The following is a 19,218-nucleotide window of genomic DNA, read 5'->3' as shown; positions in this document are numbered from 1 at the left end:
ACAACGATTTCCTAACCTCCATATTCACTTCTTAAAATGTTTTCATACAGAAAAATGTCAAATTATGAGTAGTAAAATCAACTGGGTATATTTTGAGAATAGACTAGCATTATTTATGATAATAGAACACAGGGTAACAGAACAGAAAGAGAGCTAGGCTGAACATAGCAGAGTGTGCCTGGAGTTCTAGTCATGACCTTCCCATAAAGCTGTATATTCCTAAATCATAAAATGAGAGGATGAATCACTAAGCTAGAGCTAAACAGAATCTCCCGGTTCTTTCTAGATTTAAGAAAATTCAAGAGCCTGACCAGGCAGTGGCGCAGTGGATAGAGCGTTAGACTGGGATGCGGACGACCCAGGTTCGAGACCCCGAGGTCGCCAGCTTGAGCGCGGGCTCATCTGGTTTGAGCAAAGCTCACTAGCTTGGACCCAAGGTCTCTGGCTTGAGCAAGGGGTCACTCAGTCTGCTGAAGGCACACATGAGAAAGCAATCAATGAACAACTAAGGTGTCGCAACAAAAAACTGATGATTGATGCTTCTCATCTCTCTCCGTTCCTATCTGTCTATCCCTACCTATCCCTCTCTCTGACTCTCTGTCTCTGTAAAAAAAAAAAAAGAAAAAAAATTCAAGGACTTTTTTTTTTTTGTATTTTTCTGAAGTGAGAAGTGGAGAGGCAGAGAGACAGACTTGCATTTGCTCGACCAGGATCCACCTGGCATGCCCACTAGGGGGCAATGCTCTGCCTATCTGGGGTGTTGCTCCTTTGCAACTGGAGCCATTCTAGCACCTCAGGCGGAGGCCATGGAACAATCCTCAGTGCCCCGGCCAACTGTGCTCCAGTGGAGCCTTGGCTGTGGGAGGGGAAGAGAGAGACAGACAGGAAGGAGAGGGGGAACGGTGGAGAAGCAGACGGGCGCTTCTCCTGTGTGCCCTGGCTGGGAATTGAACCCAGGACTTCCACACACCCGGCCGACACTCTACCACTGAGCCAAACAGCCAGGGCCAAGGACTACTTATAAAGAATGTTAATTCAGGCCCTGGCCGGTTGGCTCAGTGGTAGAGCATTGGCCTGGTGTGCGGGAGTCCCGGGTTCAATTCCCAGCCGGGGCACACAGGAGAAGCACCCATAAGCTTCTCCACCCCTCCCCCTCTCCTTCCTCTCTGTCTCTCTCTTCCCCTCCCGCAGCCGAGGCTCCATTGGAGCAAACTTTGCCCGGGCGCTGAGGATGGCTCTGTGGCCTCTGCCTCAAGCGCTAGAATGGCTCTGATTGCGGCAGAGCGACGCCCCAAATGGGCAGAGCATCCCCCCTGATGGGCATGCCGGGTGGATCCCAGTTGGGCGCATGTGGGAGTCTGTCTGACTGCCTCCCCGTTTCCAACTTAAGAAAAATACAAAAAAAAAAAAAAAAAAGAATGTTAATTCTATATGCTTTCACTTTAAGAAATATCTCTATTCAAATGTTCTAAGTAGCTCTGTAAAACAAGAATCCTAGAATTCTTACACTATCTGCCTTATAAACCTAAGTCTGGATATTACACTTAAAGTACTCAAGAAATTAAGTTGGTTTTTTAACCACTTAGGCTTAACTGTTTCAGGATAATTTGTGAGGCATTTTAAAAGTGTCTGAATAAACAGCTACCCATGAACTGTCAAAGACAATCTGCCATGGCACAACCACAGTAAGATCCTAGCCCATCCTGCCTCACCCTCTCATGAGGCTCTTATAAAACTAGCAGTAGTACATGCTTCCTGTTCCCAAGTCCAGGGCTCCAAGGGAAATTGTATGCAAACCTCCAGCCAAATAGTAGAAATGTACTTCCCTGAAAGGATCAACAAAATGCCTGTTAAGGAGATTAGCATTTCAATATGGTAACAACACTGGTGTGCACTTGGTAAGGATAATAGACAATTTAAGAGATTAGGGAATATTGACATTAACTCTTAAACTTCAGTCCTGACATTTTAGTATAAGAAACAAAAGATAAATTAGTGAAATATGAAATTTTAAGGCTCTGGCCTTGTTGTTCAGTGGATAGAGCATCATCCCGACACGCCAAGGTCACGGTTTGATCCCTGGTCAGGGCACCTGCAAAGAGCAACCAATGCCTGGCCTGTGGTGGTGCAGCAGATAAAGCAACCACTTGGAAAGCTGAGATTGCCAGTCTGAAACCCTGGGCTTGCCCAGTCAAGGCACATACAACAGGCAATCATTGAACAACTGAAGTGAAGCAACTATGAGTTGATACTTCTTTTTCCGCTCCCTCCCACCCCCGTCTCTCTGTAAAATCAATAAATACAAATCTTAAAAAAAAAAAAAAAGCAACCAGTGAGTGCAAAACTAGATGGAACAATTAAGTGGAACAAGTTGCTGCTTCCCTCTCTCTCTGTTTCTCCCTCCCTTCCCCCACTTTATCTCAAGTCAATGGGAAAAAAATTTTAAATTATGGCAAGGCACTTAACCTAATGAATAATTTCCCTTAGTAAAATCCAAAACAGGAATCTGATTCAAAAATCTGCAACTATTTCTTCCTGTGTCAGAAAGCTGGTGTTTGATCTCTGGAAAATGTACATAAATGGTATATGGAACTAATACCAATTCTATATTCAATGGTTCAATATCAGTAAAACAGCTGATTAATGGGAACTTCTGCCTCCTGTGTGTGGGAGTGGGGTGGGGTGGGAATTTGCAGCTCCTTAATGCTAAATACAAACCTAAATACCTATTTGAAATTTAAATACTCTCTGAATTTGGTGATCATTAACATTATTAACTGTCATCATTTCCCCCCCAGCTTTACTGAGATATAATGAATAGACATTGTGTAAGTTTAAAGTATATGAGACTGGTACACGTACATATTGAAAAATATATCACAAATGCAACAATAAGGTTACTTAACACATCCATCACCTCACATAGTTACCATTTTGTGTATGTGTTGAGAACATTTAAGATCTACTCTCTTAGCAACTTTCAAGTCTTGTTAGCTCTAGTCACAATGCTGTACATCAAATCCCCAGAACTTATTCATCTTATAACTGGAAGTTTGTACCCTTTGACCAACATCTCTCCATCTCCCCCACCTACTTGCCCCTAGCAACCACCATTCTACTGTTCCTATGAGCTTAGCTTTTTAACTGACATAGTTAATATTAATTAATCATTAATAGTCTAGCTGAAAAATATTCTAAGTGAGACAGAATATACCATTCTTCAAAAGTTAATGAAGATGTGGTTCTGGTTTTTTTGCCTAATAGGGTGTATATATAAAATAGCTTATCACCAAATTCTAGGGCTCCATTACTCCTTCCAACAAAGTCATAGTACTCCCTATATATACATATTTGTACATATATATCTACTCATTTATTTTTTATTTTTTTATTTTTTTCTACTCATTTATTAACTCAGCAAATGTTTATTGAGCTCCTAGGCAGCCACCTTGTCATTTTAGAACAAGGTTAAATAAGAAAGATTAAATTTTTTTAAATAAGTAAATGTGCCAGACAACACACTAGGTAGACACAGGGGCCACAGAGAGGGAGGAAGGGACAGACAGACACAGGTCCAGTCCTCAAGGAGCACCCAACCTAGTGAGGCAGGAGATAGCAAGCTAGTTCCGTATCTCTCCTTTCTCCCCATGCTGTTTCTCCTCTTCATGACCAGGCTTACTTTCCTAATGTACAGCTCTAATTATGCCACCATATGGCTAAAAACTTTTGATGACTCCCCATTACTAGTCAAGTCCAAACTTCTCAGCTTGGAAATGAAAAGGAGTCAAAGCCCTCCATGATTCAGTTGTATATTATGAAGAGACTTGGGTTGCCTGGACTTAAGTTCTTTCTTCATCAATTGTTAGCTTTATGTCTCAGTCTCTTTAACTAAAAAAAAAAAAAAAAGATTAAAAATAATGCCTATCTCACAATCTCACAGGGTTGTTGTGAGGTTTAAATGAAATTCTACTTATAGAATGCTTGGCACACTAGTTCTAGCAAACAATATACATGCAAAAAAAATCTGAGCTACTACTATTATTATTGCTGTTGTTCAATCTCCATTTTCAGCCTTAACTCCAACAGCAGCCCGGTTATAATCTTGTTCTCCAGCCAAACTGGATTCGTTACTATCTTCTAAACACCCATCTCCACAATCATGCTTTCACTCAGCCTGCAAAAAACTGCTTCTTTAAGTTTTAGGATCCTAACCATTCTTGGCAGCTCTACTCAAAGGCTACCTCTTTCAGGTACTATTCTTTGATACCCCAGGACCATCATACATTACATACAACCCTCATGACACCGAAACCCTGGCTCCATTCATCTTCATGTCCTACAGAGTTCTAGCCAAATGTACTGTGGTAGGGCTCAATGTCCAGTGAATGAATTCCTACATGTCCTCGCTCTCATCCACTGCTCCTTTGGAAAACAGCTCTACGTCACAAGTAAAGAGACCGCCTCTGCAGTATTTCATAAAGCTGGCCAGCTAATTTTCCTTTCTATCACCAGTGTGGTCATTTCTAATGTAGTAGCCAGCATATAGTAGATGCCTAAATATTCAGTGAGTTGAACTGAATTTCATCTCATCTTTTAATTTCAATTATCACTTTATTCATTATAATCAAGTATGAGTCAGCCTTAGAAATAGATTTTAGTTTTTACCTGCTCACAAACACATCTGTCAGTTTCTGGCCATTCTGACCCTATCCCAATATGTCATTTACTGGTTTAGGAAAGATAAATATTTAAAACCTCAGTAAAGTAAGAACCAGAAAATTAAATGCCTACAGTGTGATAAAAGGGAATGTGCAAAGCAAGTGAGTAGTGAGGACCATCTAGAAAACCAGGAAACACACATCCCAGCTAAAAGCTCCAGCTTTTATTGTATTACTATGACAGAAAATGGCCTTGGTGTTGATGGATCTTCCAATTTTTCAAGATAAGTCAGAAACTCTGAAATTTGTATAAAATTTTATGACATTAAAAATACTGTATGCCTGACCAGGCAGTGGCAATTAGTGGATAGAGCATCAGCCTGGGACACTGAGGACCCAAGTTCGAAACCCCAAGGTCTCCAACTTGAGCGTGGGCTCATCCAGCTTGAGCATGGGGTCCCTGGCTTGACCGTGGGATCATTGATATGATCCTATTGTTACTAGCTTGAGCCCAAAGGTCGCTGACTTGAAGTCCAAGGTTGCTGGCTTGAGCAAGGGGTCATTGGCTTGGCTGGAGCTAGCTGCCTGGTCAAGGCATATATGAGAAAGCAATCAATGAACAACTAAGGAGCCACAACTATGAGTTGATGTTTCTCACCCCTCTCCCTTACTGTCTGCCCCTCGATCTCTCTCTCTTTCTAAATAATAATAATAAAATAAAAATATTGTATGCACCAAACAAAAAGGTGTCTGTAGGTCAAATCCAACCACAAGCTGCCAGTCTGTATTTTCTGCTACAGAAGTACTCTGTAAAATAAGTGTCAGGGTAGAAGGACTTCCAGCTCAGCAGAGAGTCAAAGGCAGCAGCTAAAACTAAGAGACAACCTGGAGGCATCTCCTGCAACACTCAGCCCAGCTCTCAACCATTCTATATTGACTAGAAAACCAAACTAATTCTATAAATGTGTTGGGCATATCAAGCCTCTCCTCTGTGCTTACTGCTAGGATTCAGTTACAAACAATAGTGCAGAACAACAGGTAACATCACTGAGAACTTTCCAGGTGCCACACTGTTCTACACATTACATGAATTAACTCACTTAACCCGCATAATAATCCTATGAGATAAATACTATTATCCTATTTTAAAGACGAGGAAACTGGCCTGACCAGGCGGTGGCGCAGTGGATAGAGCCTCGGACTGGGATGCAGAGGACCCAGGTTCGAGACCCTGAGGTTGCCAGCTTGAGCACGGGCTCATCTGGTTTGAGCAAAGCTCACCAGCTTGGATCCAAGGTCGCTGGCTCGAGCAAGGGGTTACTCGGTCTGCTGAAGGCCCGTGGTCAAGGCATATATGAGAAAGCAATCAATGAACAACTAAGGTGTTGCAATGTGGAACGAAAAACTAATGATTGATGCTTCTCATCTCTCCGTTCCTGTCTCTCTGTCTATCCCTCTCTCTGACTCTCTCTGTCTCTGTAAAGAAGAGAAAAAAAAAAAAAGATGAGGAAACTGGCCTGACGTGTATGTATGTGGTGGCGCAGTGGATAAAGTGCCAACCTCGAATACTGAGGTCGCTGGTTCGAAACCCTGGGCTTGCCCAGTCAAGGCACATACAAGAAGCAACTACTACAAGTTGATGCTCCCCCCCTTTTCTCTCTCTCCTCTCTCTAAACTTATTAAATAAAATCTTTAAAATAACTAAAGATGAGGAAACTGAGGAAACCTGTTCAAGGTTACACAATTAGCAAGCAGTAGAGCTGGGATTAGAACTTCAGAGTCCACCAAAAGAACTCTCAATTTGAAAACAAAAGCCGTTCAATAAATGGTGCTGGAATAATTAACTGTACATAGGGAAAAATACGAAACTGGTCCCTTTCTCACACCACACACAAGTCAATTCCAGATGGATTAGAGGTCTAAACATCAAAGACAAATCAGTAGAGATTCAAGGTGATAATATAAAGAATAACTTCAAAATCTTGGGGGAGGAGGCCTGACCTGTGGTGGCGCAGTGGGATAAAGCGTCGACCTGGAAATGCTGAGGTCGCCGGTTCGAAACCCTGGGCTTGCCTGGTCAAGGCACATATGGGAGTTGATGCTTCCTGCTCCTCCCCTTTCTCTCTCTCTTTCTCTCTCTCTCCTCTCTGAAAATTGAATAAATAAAATCTTTAAAAAAAAAAAAAAAGTCACCCTGGCCGGGTTGGCTCAGCGGTAGAGCGTCGGCCTAGCGTGCGGAGGACCCGGGTTCGATTCCTGGCCAGGGCACACAGGAGAAGCGCCCATTTGCTTCTCCACCCCTCCGCCGCACTTTCCTCTCTGTCTCTCTCTTCCCCTCCCGCAGCCAAGAATCCATTGGAGCAAAGATGGCCCGGGCGCTGGGGATGGCTCTGTGGCCTCTGCCCCAGGCGCTAGAGTGGCTCTGGTCGCAACATGGCGACGCCCAGGATGGGCAGAGCATCGCCCCCTGGTGGGCAGAGCGTCGCCCCTGGTGGGCGTGCCGGGTGGATCCCGGTCGGGCGCATGCGGGAGTCTGTCTGACTGTCTCTCCCTGTTTCCAGCTTCAGAAAAATGAAAAAAGAAGGAAAAAAAAAAAAAAAAAAAAAAAAAAAAGTCATGGTGCACTTAAAAAAAAATCTTGGGGGAGGAGAAGATTGATAAATTCGACTTTATTAAAAATCAGAACTTCTTTTTAACAAAAGACAACTTAATGAGATTTAAAAGATTAGCAACAAACTGGAAAATGGCATCTGTAATACATATAACCAACAAAGGATTAACCAGAAAATATAAACAAATCTTTTGAAAAAGACAATCTAAGAGAAAAATGGCAAAACCAGCCCCAGCATAGTCTAAGCTGTAAATATTTGGCGTTACCACATTTGCCACAAAGCAGAACTGAGAACAGAAGACCCTGGCATCACTGACCAATATAAAACATTCAGGGATGTGCGTCATGCTGCAGGTACACAGAGCGTGGGGGACCCAGGCAGAAGGACAGAGCCAGGATGGTTATTCTCCATTGTTTAGGAACTAGATGACAAAATAGCAGTTGAACAGCCAACATTCAAACACACAGATCAAGGACTGGCAAATGTCTGTGGAGGACCACAGAGTAAATATTTCCAGCTTTGTGAGCTATATATTCTCTATCACAACCTCAACTCTGCCATTGATAGTGTGAAAGCAGCCAAAGACAGTATGTTAATAAGTGTGCCAGTATTCCAATAAAACTTTATTTACATCAGTAGGTAGTGGGCCATATTTGACCTATGGGCCATAACTTGTGGAACCCTGACATAGTTGTGATTTTCCTACACTCCAGGACTATTTCCCATCTCTCCCTGACTTTTATATCTGCTGACTCCTAATTTCCTGAAGCAAAAACGACATTTGACAGTTTTGGAGTGGTTCTCAAAAGTCTATCACTCTACCAAAGAGCATCTTCTCCCTTATTAACTGTGACAATTCTCACTTCATTTTACATTCATATTTTTAACCTCTTTGACAGCCACCATCCCAAACTATTCAATAGAAATCTAAAAAATTTCTTTTACCACTCACACACAATGTCAATTATCAACACCTGAAAATTCTAATGCTGTTCAATGCTCAAAGTCTCTGCCTGAGTTCAAGCCCTCATTACTTCTTCCCTGCTCTCTAGATCACCCTCCTTCTAAAGGAACATCCATTTAGCTCCTAAATATTAAACCTCATAATATGATCCCCTCCTTGAAGACTCTGAAATTAAACCTCATAACATATTTCTCTCCTCTAAGACCCTGAATGCCCCCCTATCAGCTAAGGATTTAGTCCAAAATCCTTAGTAAGGTCCTTCACAACCAAATGCTAATCAATATTCCCAGGCTCATCTCCATCTCTCTCTCTCTCTCTTTCTCTCTCTCTCTCTCACACACACACACACACACACTCACTCACACAAAATGCTCCAGCCACATTCAATTACTCTTCTCTCCAACTCTCCATGTGGCCAACTCCTCTACCTTTCAGGACACATCTCAAATGTCATCCTTTCACAAAACCTTCCCTGATTCCTAGAGCAGAGACATGCCCACTTCTGTGTCCTTACAAACTTTGATGACTCTCCTTTGGCATTTACCATCCTGAACTATCATTGTCTACTCTAAAGGGACTGAATATCAAAAGTAAAATTGACCCTGCTCTAAAGAAGTTTGAATTCTCAAAGCCCAGCTTAATGCTTGACATGCAGTTGATGTTTAGCACACAGCAAATGGATATTGAATGGCCTGACCTGTGGTGGCATAGTGGACAAGGTGTGGACCTGGAATGCTGAAGCTACCGGTTTGAAACCCAGGGCTTGCCTGGTCAAGGCACATATGAGAAACAACTAGTACAAGTTGATGCTTCCCACTCCCTCCCACCACCCTTTCTCTCTCTCCTTTCTTTAAAATCAATAAATTCTTTAAGAAAAAAACCATGTACATTGAATGGAAGACATGCTTTATGGTAGGATTAGGGTTTCTTTTTCTTTTTATTTTTTAATTTTTTTCTTCAATTTTTTATTTATTCATTTTAGAGAGGAGAGAGAGAGAGAGAGAGAGAGAAGGGGGGAGGAGCTGGAAGCATCAACTCCCATATGTGCCTTGACCAGGCAAGCCCAGGGTTTTGAACCTGCGACCTCAGCATTTCCAGGTGGACGCTTTATCCACTGCGCCACTACAGGTCAGGTAGGATTAGGGTTTCTTAACCTGGGATTCATAGACAGGTGTCCACAGATAGAATTTCTGGGGAGAAAGGAATCCATGAACTTGAATAAGAAATTACTTCTTTATTTTCACTATCCTCTCTGAGTTATCTTCTTCAAATATGAATTCAGGCAATAAACCATTCCAGTATTAGCAGGATCTGTGACTCTATCACAGTAATCACAAATATCTTTATATCATACTACAGTTGTAGATATCTTAAAATATTATTTGTGCTCATCACATCTTTAAAATTATAGTTATAAATTTTTATAACGTGCCGACAAAGAAGTGTATCTATATTACTATATCATAATCTGTGTATTTTGGTAACTGTATTTCAATATAACTGGTTTCCTTTGTAATCAAATGTATTGTTTTATGTAATTATAAATATTATTCTGAGAGCAGTCTATAAGCTTTACTAGATGCTAGAGGGGCCCATGGCACAGACAAGGTTCTTTCTTTGTTAGATCCACACAAAATGAATCACATTGCTTTATATACTTATAATACGTATGTATTGAATATATATTGGAAATCTTATTATTATAAAATGTCCTTACAACCTTTTTGTTTAAAGTCCTTTTTGATTATATGGGAACCCTAGAACTACTCTATCATGACTGATTTGCATTTTCCCTCACAACTCTCCCATAGCCCAATTGAACTTTCAACTCTTCCCTTTAATTCAAATTTGATCACGATATAGATCGTAGGTCTCTGCCATTGTTCAGTTTTTTTAAAAGGTTTTTTATGTCCTTTTGTTATATAGTAAACACCTAGAAGAAAAAGGGAGCATCTCTTAGAACTCTATAAAATTAGAAGTCAAAAGAGCCCTGAAAATAACTTTTTTGCACAAATGCAGGTGGGCTAGAAATGACCGCCTGGTTACCTATACATTTTGTATCCCCCTCAGTCTTTGAACTGACAAACTCATTACAAAAACAAGGTAAATTAATAGTTCTTTGACATAAGTTGCCATGCTTGATTTCTTAACATTTTTCTGCCCACCTGCAAATTCCTCAAGGGCAGTGTGTTGAATGAGGCAGCAGACCAGCATGCCAGTACCCTCTGTCACTAACTTCTGAGATGTTGAGAAGTCAACTTTACCTTTTAATGTATCAGCTAAAATCAATACTTCATCTGAAATTGTTACAGTATCTCTAAGACCTTTGTAGTCTTTATACATTCATTACCTCACTATTCTTACTGGCTTCAAAATTGCCTTTCCGATGACCTCCCCAGGTGACCCTGCTCTTAAAACAGTGGGCTGTCCCCTTCCTGGGAAGACACCTTAGGTCACCGCCCACAAACAGGCCGGTCCCTCCCTTTAAAGACACACACAAACTCCCTAAGTTGATGGAGCCTCTCTTCTTGCCAACCAGTTACATCCTGCACCCCTTTTGCTGGCCAGCTCCTGCTCCCAAACCTCATCCTTCTTTTTTTCTTTTCCTTATCGAACCTTTCCCTTTTTTTGTTGCTCTCCCCAAAAAGGAGTGGAGTATCTTGGGGGCACATATGTCCCCGGTCCCTTAGGAGTTAGTTATACGGTCTTGCAATTCAGCCCCGCGACTCCGAGGACTGCCCCGATCGGACACCCAAAGAGCCCCCATTTCTCATCAACCCCTTCCTCCTCGCCCAAAGAACTGCCACAGTCCTGACAGCCTGGGCTCGGACCCCACGCCCCTCCGGGTCCTACCGGCGCTGGGGTCTTGAACACCGCCCACGGTCTAACCCGGCTCCAGGTCTTGCCTCCCACGCTCCATGGACCCCGACCCCGGTTCCGTTTGGACCCAGAGTCCCTTGTCTGCGACCCGGCCACGACCTCACGTCCGGCTCCCGCCAGTTCCTCGGGCCTGGAACGCCACCCCGTGCAGACCCCGGCCCGCTCTGCACTCCCTCAGCGCCCCAGACCCCGTGCCCGGCACCCTCTCCAAGCCCGGCCGGGCCCCCACTCCTCCAGCGTCCCCGCCCGCAGGCCCGGGGCCCGCTCCCCAACATGGCGACGGGGACACGAGCACGGCGGGCAGGCAGGCGGGCGGGCGGGCGGGGCGGCTCCGGGCCGGGCCCGTACAGGGGCTGCGCTCCGCGATCGGCCGGCGCCATTTTCCCGCGCCGGCCCGGGCGGTGCCTGCTTCCAGCGGAGCCAGCGGCCCGGGACCCCGGACGGTCGGCGGGCCCACCCCTTACGTGTCCGCGTCGCCGTCACCTCACCTGAGCGCGGCCCCAGCGCTCCCGGCCGGGCTTCGGAGCACCGGCCCGGGCCGTGCGTGCCCGCGGCCCTCCGTGAGTTCGTCCGTCCGTCCTCGCGGGCGCCCGTCTGTCCGGCCCTCGGCGCCCGGCTGCCAGCAGCCCGACCCGGCAGGGCCTCAGGGAGCCGGCGGGGAGGGGGATGGGCCGGACCGGGCCGGGGAGGGAGGGGGAGGGAGGGGAGAGAGGGAGGGAGTGCGGGAGGGGGCGGGGCGGGGGCGGACCAGGGGTGGGTGGGGCTTGTTCACGTGACCAAACGTCCCCAAGCGCGCGAGGCGGAGCGCGCATCCGCTCACTTGGGTGCAGAGCTTGGTACCGGGACCCAATGGGTCTCTGTGTCTCCTGGCGCTGTGATATCCTCTGTGGCTCCTGCCCCACTTCAGAGTCACTGCACAGCTTTATGGGAGGCTTCTAGCTGTGTATTCTTGGACAACTCCGTTCTTCCTGCCTCAGTTTACCCATCTGAAGTATGGAGATAATGATAGTGCTTGTGGTTTCACAAAAGGTTAAACATAGAATTACCATCTGATTGATCCAGCAATTCCACTTCTGGATATTTACCCCAAAAAAGTAGAAGCAGGGACTTGAAGAGCTATTTATACATCATGTTCATAGCAGCATTATTCACCATAGCCAAAAGGTAGAAGCAACCCAGTGTCTATCAACAGATGAACGGAGAAGCAAAAGTAGTTCTTTACATACACCAGAATATTATTCAGCCTTATCGAGGGAGGAGATTTTGGCACATGCTACAACATGGATAAACCCGAAGACATTATGCTAAGTGAAATAAGCCAGCCACAAAAGGACAAATATATGATTCCTCTTATGTGAAGTTCCTAGAGTAGTCATATTCATAGAGACAGAAAGTAGATTAGTGATTGCCAAGGGTTGGGGGAAGGGGGAGTGGAAAGTTACTGCTGAGTGAGTACAGTTTCAATTGGGATAGATGAAAAAGTTCTGGAGATGGTGGTAGTGATGGTTGCATAACAATGTGAGTGTCCTTAATGCCAGTAAACTGTACAATTAAAAATATTGATAGTTAAAATGGCAAAATTTATGTTATATGTATATGTATATATTTTACCATAACTTAAAAATATATGCATATGCCAGAACCTGCCCCCCTATCCTCATGTTTTTTTTTACCATGTTTTCCATGTCCTTAAACTGAAGGTTAGAGTTTTTGGGGATTAGAAAGAACACAGGGAACTAGGAGACAGGGGCCCACTTGGGTACCTACATATCCAATAGGTGAAACTAACGGGAGCACAGACAAATATTTGTTGCCCACACGAAGGCAGTAAAGATGCAGAAACAGGCCATGGACTGGCAATAAGTGTAGCGTAGTGATTACAAGATTGGGCTCTAAAGCCAAAATACCCAAGTTTGGATTCTAACTCTGCTATTTACTAGCTATGTGACCTTGGGCAAATCCAACCTCCTTGTTATACAGATGAGAAAACTGGGACCAAACAGAGATAAATACTTGTCTGACAGAGTCCAAAGTATTTTTCTCCTTTATTTTGTTTGTTTTTAATTTTTACATGTTTTCTATTTTGTTTTGTGTCCATAATAGCCTGTAAGTTCCCCGAAGAAAGAATTTTTGTAATACCATCACTTGTAATATAACTTAACTTTTTTGTATCTCAGTTGCCTCATCTGTAAGGTGCAGATAATAAGAGCACTTTACAGATGAAGATTAAAGGATTAAATGAATTAGTAGAGGATTAAGTGAATTAGAAGTTATAAAATGTTTAGAAGAGTGCCTAACACTTACAAGGCCTCAACAAGCATCAAATTAACAGAGGCCTTTAAAGAGGTTATCAAGTTGTTTCACAGAATGTTATGAGCAAGAAAAGCAGTCCTAAAACATCTAGGATTGTTTTGGATATGGATTTGGGTAAAGAAAAAGCAAATCAATTGTTCTTTGATGTGAACAATTTGATTAACATTTATTGAACTTCTGCTTTCATATGTTTGTCCAAATAGGCTTAAGCTTTGCAGTGATAAGATTGATAGTGAAGCCTGACCAGTCAGTGGCACAGTGGATAGAGCAAAGGACTGGGATGCAGAGGACCCAGGTTCGAGACCCCGAGGTCGCCAGCTTGAGTGCAGGCTCATCTGGTTTGAGCAAAGCTCACCAGCTTGGAGGCTTGAGCAAGGGGTTATTCGGTCTGCTGAAGGCCCGCGGTCAGGGCACATATGAGAGAGCAGCCAATGAACAGCTAAGGTGTCGCAACGAAAACCTGATGATAATGCTTCTCATCTCTTTCCGTTCCTGTCTGTCTGTCTCTATCTATCCCTCTCTCTGACTCTCTCTGTCTCTGAAAAAAAAAAAAAAAAAGATTGATAGTGAATACTTAAACCATGTCTTTAAGAACATAAAATAGGAATAAAACCAAAAAAGAAGAAAACCACCTAGAGAGCACCAACATTCTAGTGTCTGTGGGGTTCATCACAACAGTGCCCAGTGACAAGTTTACCACATTTAGTTGGACAAGTTGTGTCTCGCAGAAGGACATCAGCATATCTAAGTGGGTGCCATTCACTGGTAGACATTCTAGTTTACAAATTTGTTGTGGTAATTTACCAGTAGATGGCAGTAAAGTATCTTTTTATTAGAAAATCAGCTCAACAATTTTCAGACAATAGGACAGCGATTTTTAACACCATAAGAATGTTCAGCCTGACCAGGCGGTGGCGCAGTGGATAGAGCGTCGGACTGGGATGCAGAGGACCTGGGTTCGAGACCCCAAGGTCGCCAGCTTGAGTGCAGGCTCATCTGGTTTGAGGAAAAGCCCACCAGCTTGAACCCAAGGTCGCTGGCTCCAGCAAGGGTTTACTTGGTCTGCTGAAGGCCCGCGGTCAAGGCACATATGGGAAAGCAATCAATGAACAACTAAGGTGTCGCAACGCGCAATGAAAAACTAATGATTGATGCTTCTCATCTCTCTGTTCCTGTCTGTCTGTCCCTGTCTATCCCTCTCTCTGACTCATTCTCTGTCTCTGTAAAATAAATAAATAAATAAATAAATAAATAAATAAAAAGAATGTTCAAAACATGCAATACCTGCCCTAGCCAGTGGTACAGTGGATAGTGTGTTCTCCCAGAAGGCTGAGGTTGCTGGCTCAATCCTGTGGGCACCGTTTCCATCCACCCAAGGGCGCCAGTTCAAGCCCCAGTCAGGGCAGGTGTGAGAAGCAATCAATGGATGCACAACTAAGTGGAACAATGAGTTAATGCTTCTCTCTCTCTCACCCCTCCCACCTTTCTTTTCCTCTCTCCTAAAACAAACAAACAAACAAAGGAAAAAAATGCAATACTTGACTATTTAGTCAGAGGCACTGATCTCTTTTCTCTTAGACTGTCAAATAAAAATAATGTCAACAGTCAACACAATAGCCATCCAGTGCGAATGATTCAAAATTATACCTATTTTTTTGGTCAGGTTTGCAAAAAAAAATTTTTGTGTGTGCTGTGGAATTTTAGTAATTAGTTTGTGTGCCATGATATGAAAAAGGTTGAAAATCGCTGCAGTAGGATAGAAGAAGAGTCATGTCTACTTTTTTTAAGTTTTATTTATTGATTTTAGGTAGAGAGAGAAACACTGATTTGTTGTTCCACTTATTTATGCATTCATTGGTTTAATTTTGGTTGTGGGGATCAAGATTCCTGACTGGGTGTCAAGCCTGCAACCTTGGCATATCAGGACGATGCTCTAAACAACTGAGTTACCTGGCTGGGGACTTCTTCTACTTTCAATAAAGGCTTATTATGGGCAAGCAATGGCTTGCTCTTAGGGAAAAAAAGATCGAAAAAAATTAGAGTATAAGAAGTGAACCAGCCCTGACCGGCTGGCTCAGTGGTAGAGCGTCGGCCTGGCGTGCAGAAGTCCCGGGTTCGATTCCCGGCCAGGGCACACAGGAGAAGCACCCATCTGCTTCTCCACCCCTCCCCCTCTCCTTCCTTTCTGTCTCTCTCTTCCCCTCCCGCAGCCAAGGCTCCATTGGAGCAAAGATGGCCCGGGCGCTGGGGATGGCTCCTTGGCCTCTGCCTCAGGCGCTATAGTGGCTCTGGTCGCCGCAGAGCGACGCCCGGGAGGGGCAGAGCATCATCCCCTGGTGGGCAGAGCGTCGCCCCCTGGTGGGCGTGCCGGTTGGATCCTGGTCGGGCGCATGCGGGAGTCTGTCTGACTGTCTCTCCCCGTTTTTGCTTCAGAAAAATACAAAAAAAAAAAAAAAAAAAAAAAAAAAAGAAGTGAACCAAAAAGGGAGAAATATTCTCAGCCCACAAAAGCCCCTTCGTGTTATTAGCCAGGCCCCTGAAGGTAAAACAGTATCTTGACCTCTATCTCCATAGCTTTGCTCCCCCAGGTATTACATTTTATATAAATGGAATCTTACAGAATATACTCTGGAGTCTGGCTACTTTTGTTCAATTTTATGTTTTCTGCAATTCATTTATATTATTGCAAATACTTGTAGTTTATTCCTTTTCATTGATTCATACATTTCCTATTTGAATATATCACAATTTATCACTCTACCGGTAATGAGCATTTCAGTTTCCACTTGAGGTCTATTTTTAGTCATACTACTATAAATATTCTTGTACATGTCTTTGGATGAACATGTGTACAGTTTTCTGCTGGATATATACCTAGGACTAGGATTGCTCGGTCATAGAGGCTGCATGTGTTCTGCTCTAGTTGATATTTCCAAATATTATGTCTTTTTTTTATTTTTTTAACAGCTTTATAGAGGGGTGGAGAAGCAGATGGTTACTTCTCCTGTGTGCCCTGTTCCGGAATTGAACCTGGGACATCTACACGTTCTACCATTGAGCCAACAGGCCAGGGCAAAATCTTAAAAAAAAAAAAGAAAAAAAGAAATGAAAATAAGAATTGTTCTATTAAACAGATATTTTATTCAAAGCTGTCATTTGTATATTTAAGAAAGAAAATGACCCCAAGAGACCCACATGCCCCCCCCCAATATGCTCCATGGAAAGCACTATAATCCATCCTAGGAGAGCTGGTGTGACTTATAGGTGTGGCTCAAGCACCTAAAAATGTCAGGACAAGGATATTAAAAGTTGCACTGGAAACCACTTAAATACTCAATAGGAAACTAGTTAAACCCGACAATGAACTATGATGCATATTTATAAATAATTAGGTAGGTATATATGTATTGATATTGACATGGAAAAATGCCCATTACATTGGTAAGTAGAAAAAAAGGAAATTGTAGACTGTGAATAATATAATCCCATTTTTATTTATTAAAATTTTTTTTTTTAACTTATTGATTTTAGATAAAGAAGGGAGGGAGGGGGAGAGAAAGAAAGAGAGAGATAGCTACAGGAACACAGATCTGTTCCTGTATGTGCCCTGACCAGGGACTAAACTGGCAACGTCTACACTTCAGGACAATGCCCTAACCCACTGAGCTGTCTGGCCAGGGCCCATTTTTATTTTTATAATTTTTTTCTTTTCATTTCTCTGAAGCTGGAAACAGGGAGAGACAGTCAGACAGACTCCCGCAGGCGCCCGACCGGGATCCACCCGGCACGCCCACCAGGGGTGACGCTCTGCCCACCAGGGGGCGATGCTCTGCCCATCCTGGGCGTCGCCATGTTGCGACCAGAGCCACTCCAGCGCCTGGGGCAAAGGCCACAGAGCCATCCCCAGCGCCCGGGCCATCTTTGCTCCAAAGGAGCCTTGGCTGCGGGAGGGGAAGAGAGAGACAGAGAGGGAAAGCGCGGTGGAGGGGTGGAGAAGCAAATGGGCGCTTCTCCTGTGTGCCCTGGCCGGGAATCGAACCCTGGTCCTCTGCACGCTAGGCCGACGCTCTACCACTGAGCCAACCGGCCAGGGCCCATTTTTATTTTTATACAGAATAAAATATATCTACAAAAAAAGGAGTAAGGGGTATATACTAATTATTGAATTTTTGAAAAGTTGAGATTTTGAGGGCATGGATCACTTACATTATATACTTATGGACTCTTTAATATTCAAATAATTCTGCCTGACCTGTGGTGGCGCAGTGGATAAAGCATCGACCTGGAAATACTGAGGTCGCTGGTTCAAAACCCTGGGCTTGCCTGGTCAAGGCACATATGGGAGTTGATGCTTCCAGCTCCTCCCCACCTTCTCTGTCTCTCTCTCCTCTCTCTCTTCCTCTCTCCCTTTCTCTCTCCTCTCTAAAATGAATAAATAAAATTAAAAAAATAATATTCAAATAACTCTTATATCTGTAATCAGATAAAATAAAGTTTTGTTTTTTAAAAAAGAAGAGAGGGCCTGACCAGGCGGTGGTGCAGTGGATAGAGCGTCGGACTGGGATGCAGAGGACCCAGGTTCGAGACCCTGAGGTTGCCAGCTTGAGCGCGGGCTCATCTGGTTTGAGCAAGAGCTCACCAGCTTGAACCCAAGGTCGCTGGCTCCAGCAAGGGGTTGCTCGGTTTGCTGGAGGCCCACAGTCAAGGCACATATGAGAAAGCAATCAATGAACAACTAAGGTGTTGCAACACGCAATGAAAAGCTAATGATTGATGCTTCTCATCTCTCTCCGTTCCTGTCTGTCTGTCCCTGTCTATCCCTCTCTCTGACCCACTCTCTGTCTCTGTAAAAATAAATAAGTAAATAAATAAAAATAAAAAAAACAAAACAAAAACAAAAACTAAGCTTTAAAAAAGAAGAGAGGGACATGATCTTTGGAGTCAAATAGACTGTTTTTGAACCATGGATCTGCCAACTATCAGCTGTGTGACCTTGAGCAAGTTACTTGATGTCTTTGAATCATAATTTCCTCATTCATAAAATGGGGTGATTAACCCCTGCCTCATAAGGATGTTATCTGTGTCCTTATTTCTTTAATGTTTCATTCGCCCTTTAGACTGCAAACCCATAAAAAAATATTCTTGTTCAATGCTGACTCTCCAGTGCCTAACAAAGTGCCTGGAATACAATGGATGGATACATGCATGCATGAATGCCATAGTGTATAAAAGGCACTTATTGTCTGACATATACTATATACAGTATGCTATATAACAAATAGTTCGTCTAGTAATGTTCAAATAGTTAAGAGCACAAATTAAGAGTTGAACATCCTGAGGTTGAATCCCAGTTCTTCCATTTAGTACATGAAAAACCTTAGACAAGTCTGTTACCTCTTTTTGCTAGCTTCCCATCTATAAAATGGGTACCTACCTCATGAGGTTCGTAACAAAGACTAAATAAAATTATCTACATAAAGTGTTTAGCATAGAGCCTGGCACACATTAAGTGTTCAATAGATGCTATCTATAATTATAATTAATATTAATTACTTTATAATATTTATAATACAAGTCTTAGATGGAAGATATTATTATGACCACCATAAAATTGACTCCAATTTGCCCTGGAGTCGGGGCAAGGTGAGTTGAGGCCTCCTCTGTCACTCCACTCCCAACACAGCCAAACATAAATCAAGCCAGAGCCATGGTTAAGCAATATTCTTTCTTTAATTCCCCTTTGCAAATGGAAGCCCCTGAGCTGGTCCCCACCCCCACCCCCATTCCACAC

General features: G+C 43.4%; 1 protein-coding gene across 12 annotated transcripts in view; it reads right to left on the bottom strand.

Moving 5' to 3' along the window:
- Positions 1–11,802, bottom strand: part of NCOA6 (nuclear receptor coactivator 6) — an 82,303-nt gene extending 70,501 nt beyond the window's left edge. For 8 of the 12 annotated variants that reach the window (XM_066234588.1, XM_066234587.1, XM_066234594.1 and 5 more), the window contains exon 1: positions 11,603–11,802. The gene's annotated coding sequence lies outside the window, so the exon portion shown is untranslated. Of the gene's footprint in view, positions 1–6,659; positions 6,771–11,087; positions 11,222–11,602 lie in introns of those variants that run through there. The other 4 variants (XM_066234591.1, XM_066234589.1, XM_066234593.1 and 1 more) reach the window with 4 other exon arrangements.
- Between the last annotated feature and the right edge of the window lie 7,416 nt (positions 11,803–19,218).

This window comes from Saccopteryx bilineata, chromosome 6, assembly GCF_036850765.1.
Source record: "Saccopteryx bilineata isolate mSacBil1 chromosome 6, mSacBil1_pri_phased_curated, whole genome shotgun sequence".
Taxonomy (NCBI): Eukaryota; Metazoa; Chordata; class Mammalia; order Chiroptera; family Emballonuridae; genus Saccopteryx; species Saccopteryx bilineata.
This window is presented reverse-complemented; position numbering and strand designations above follow the sequence as displayed.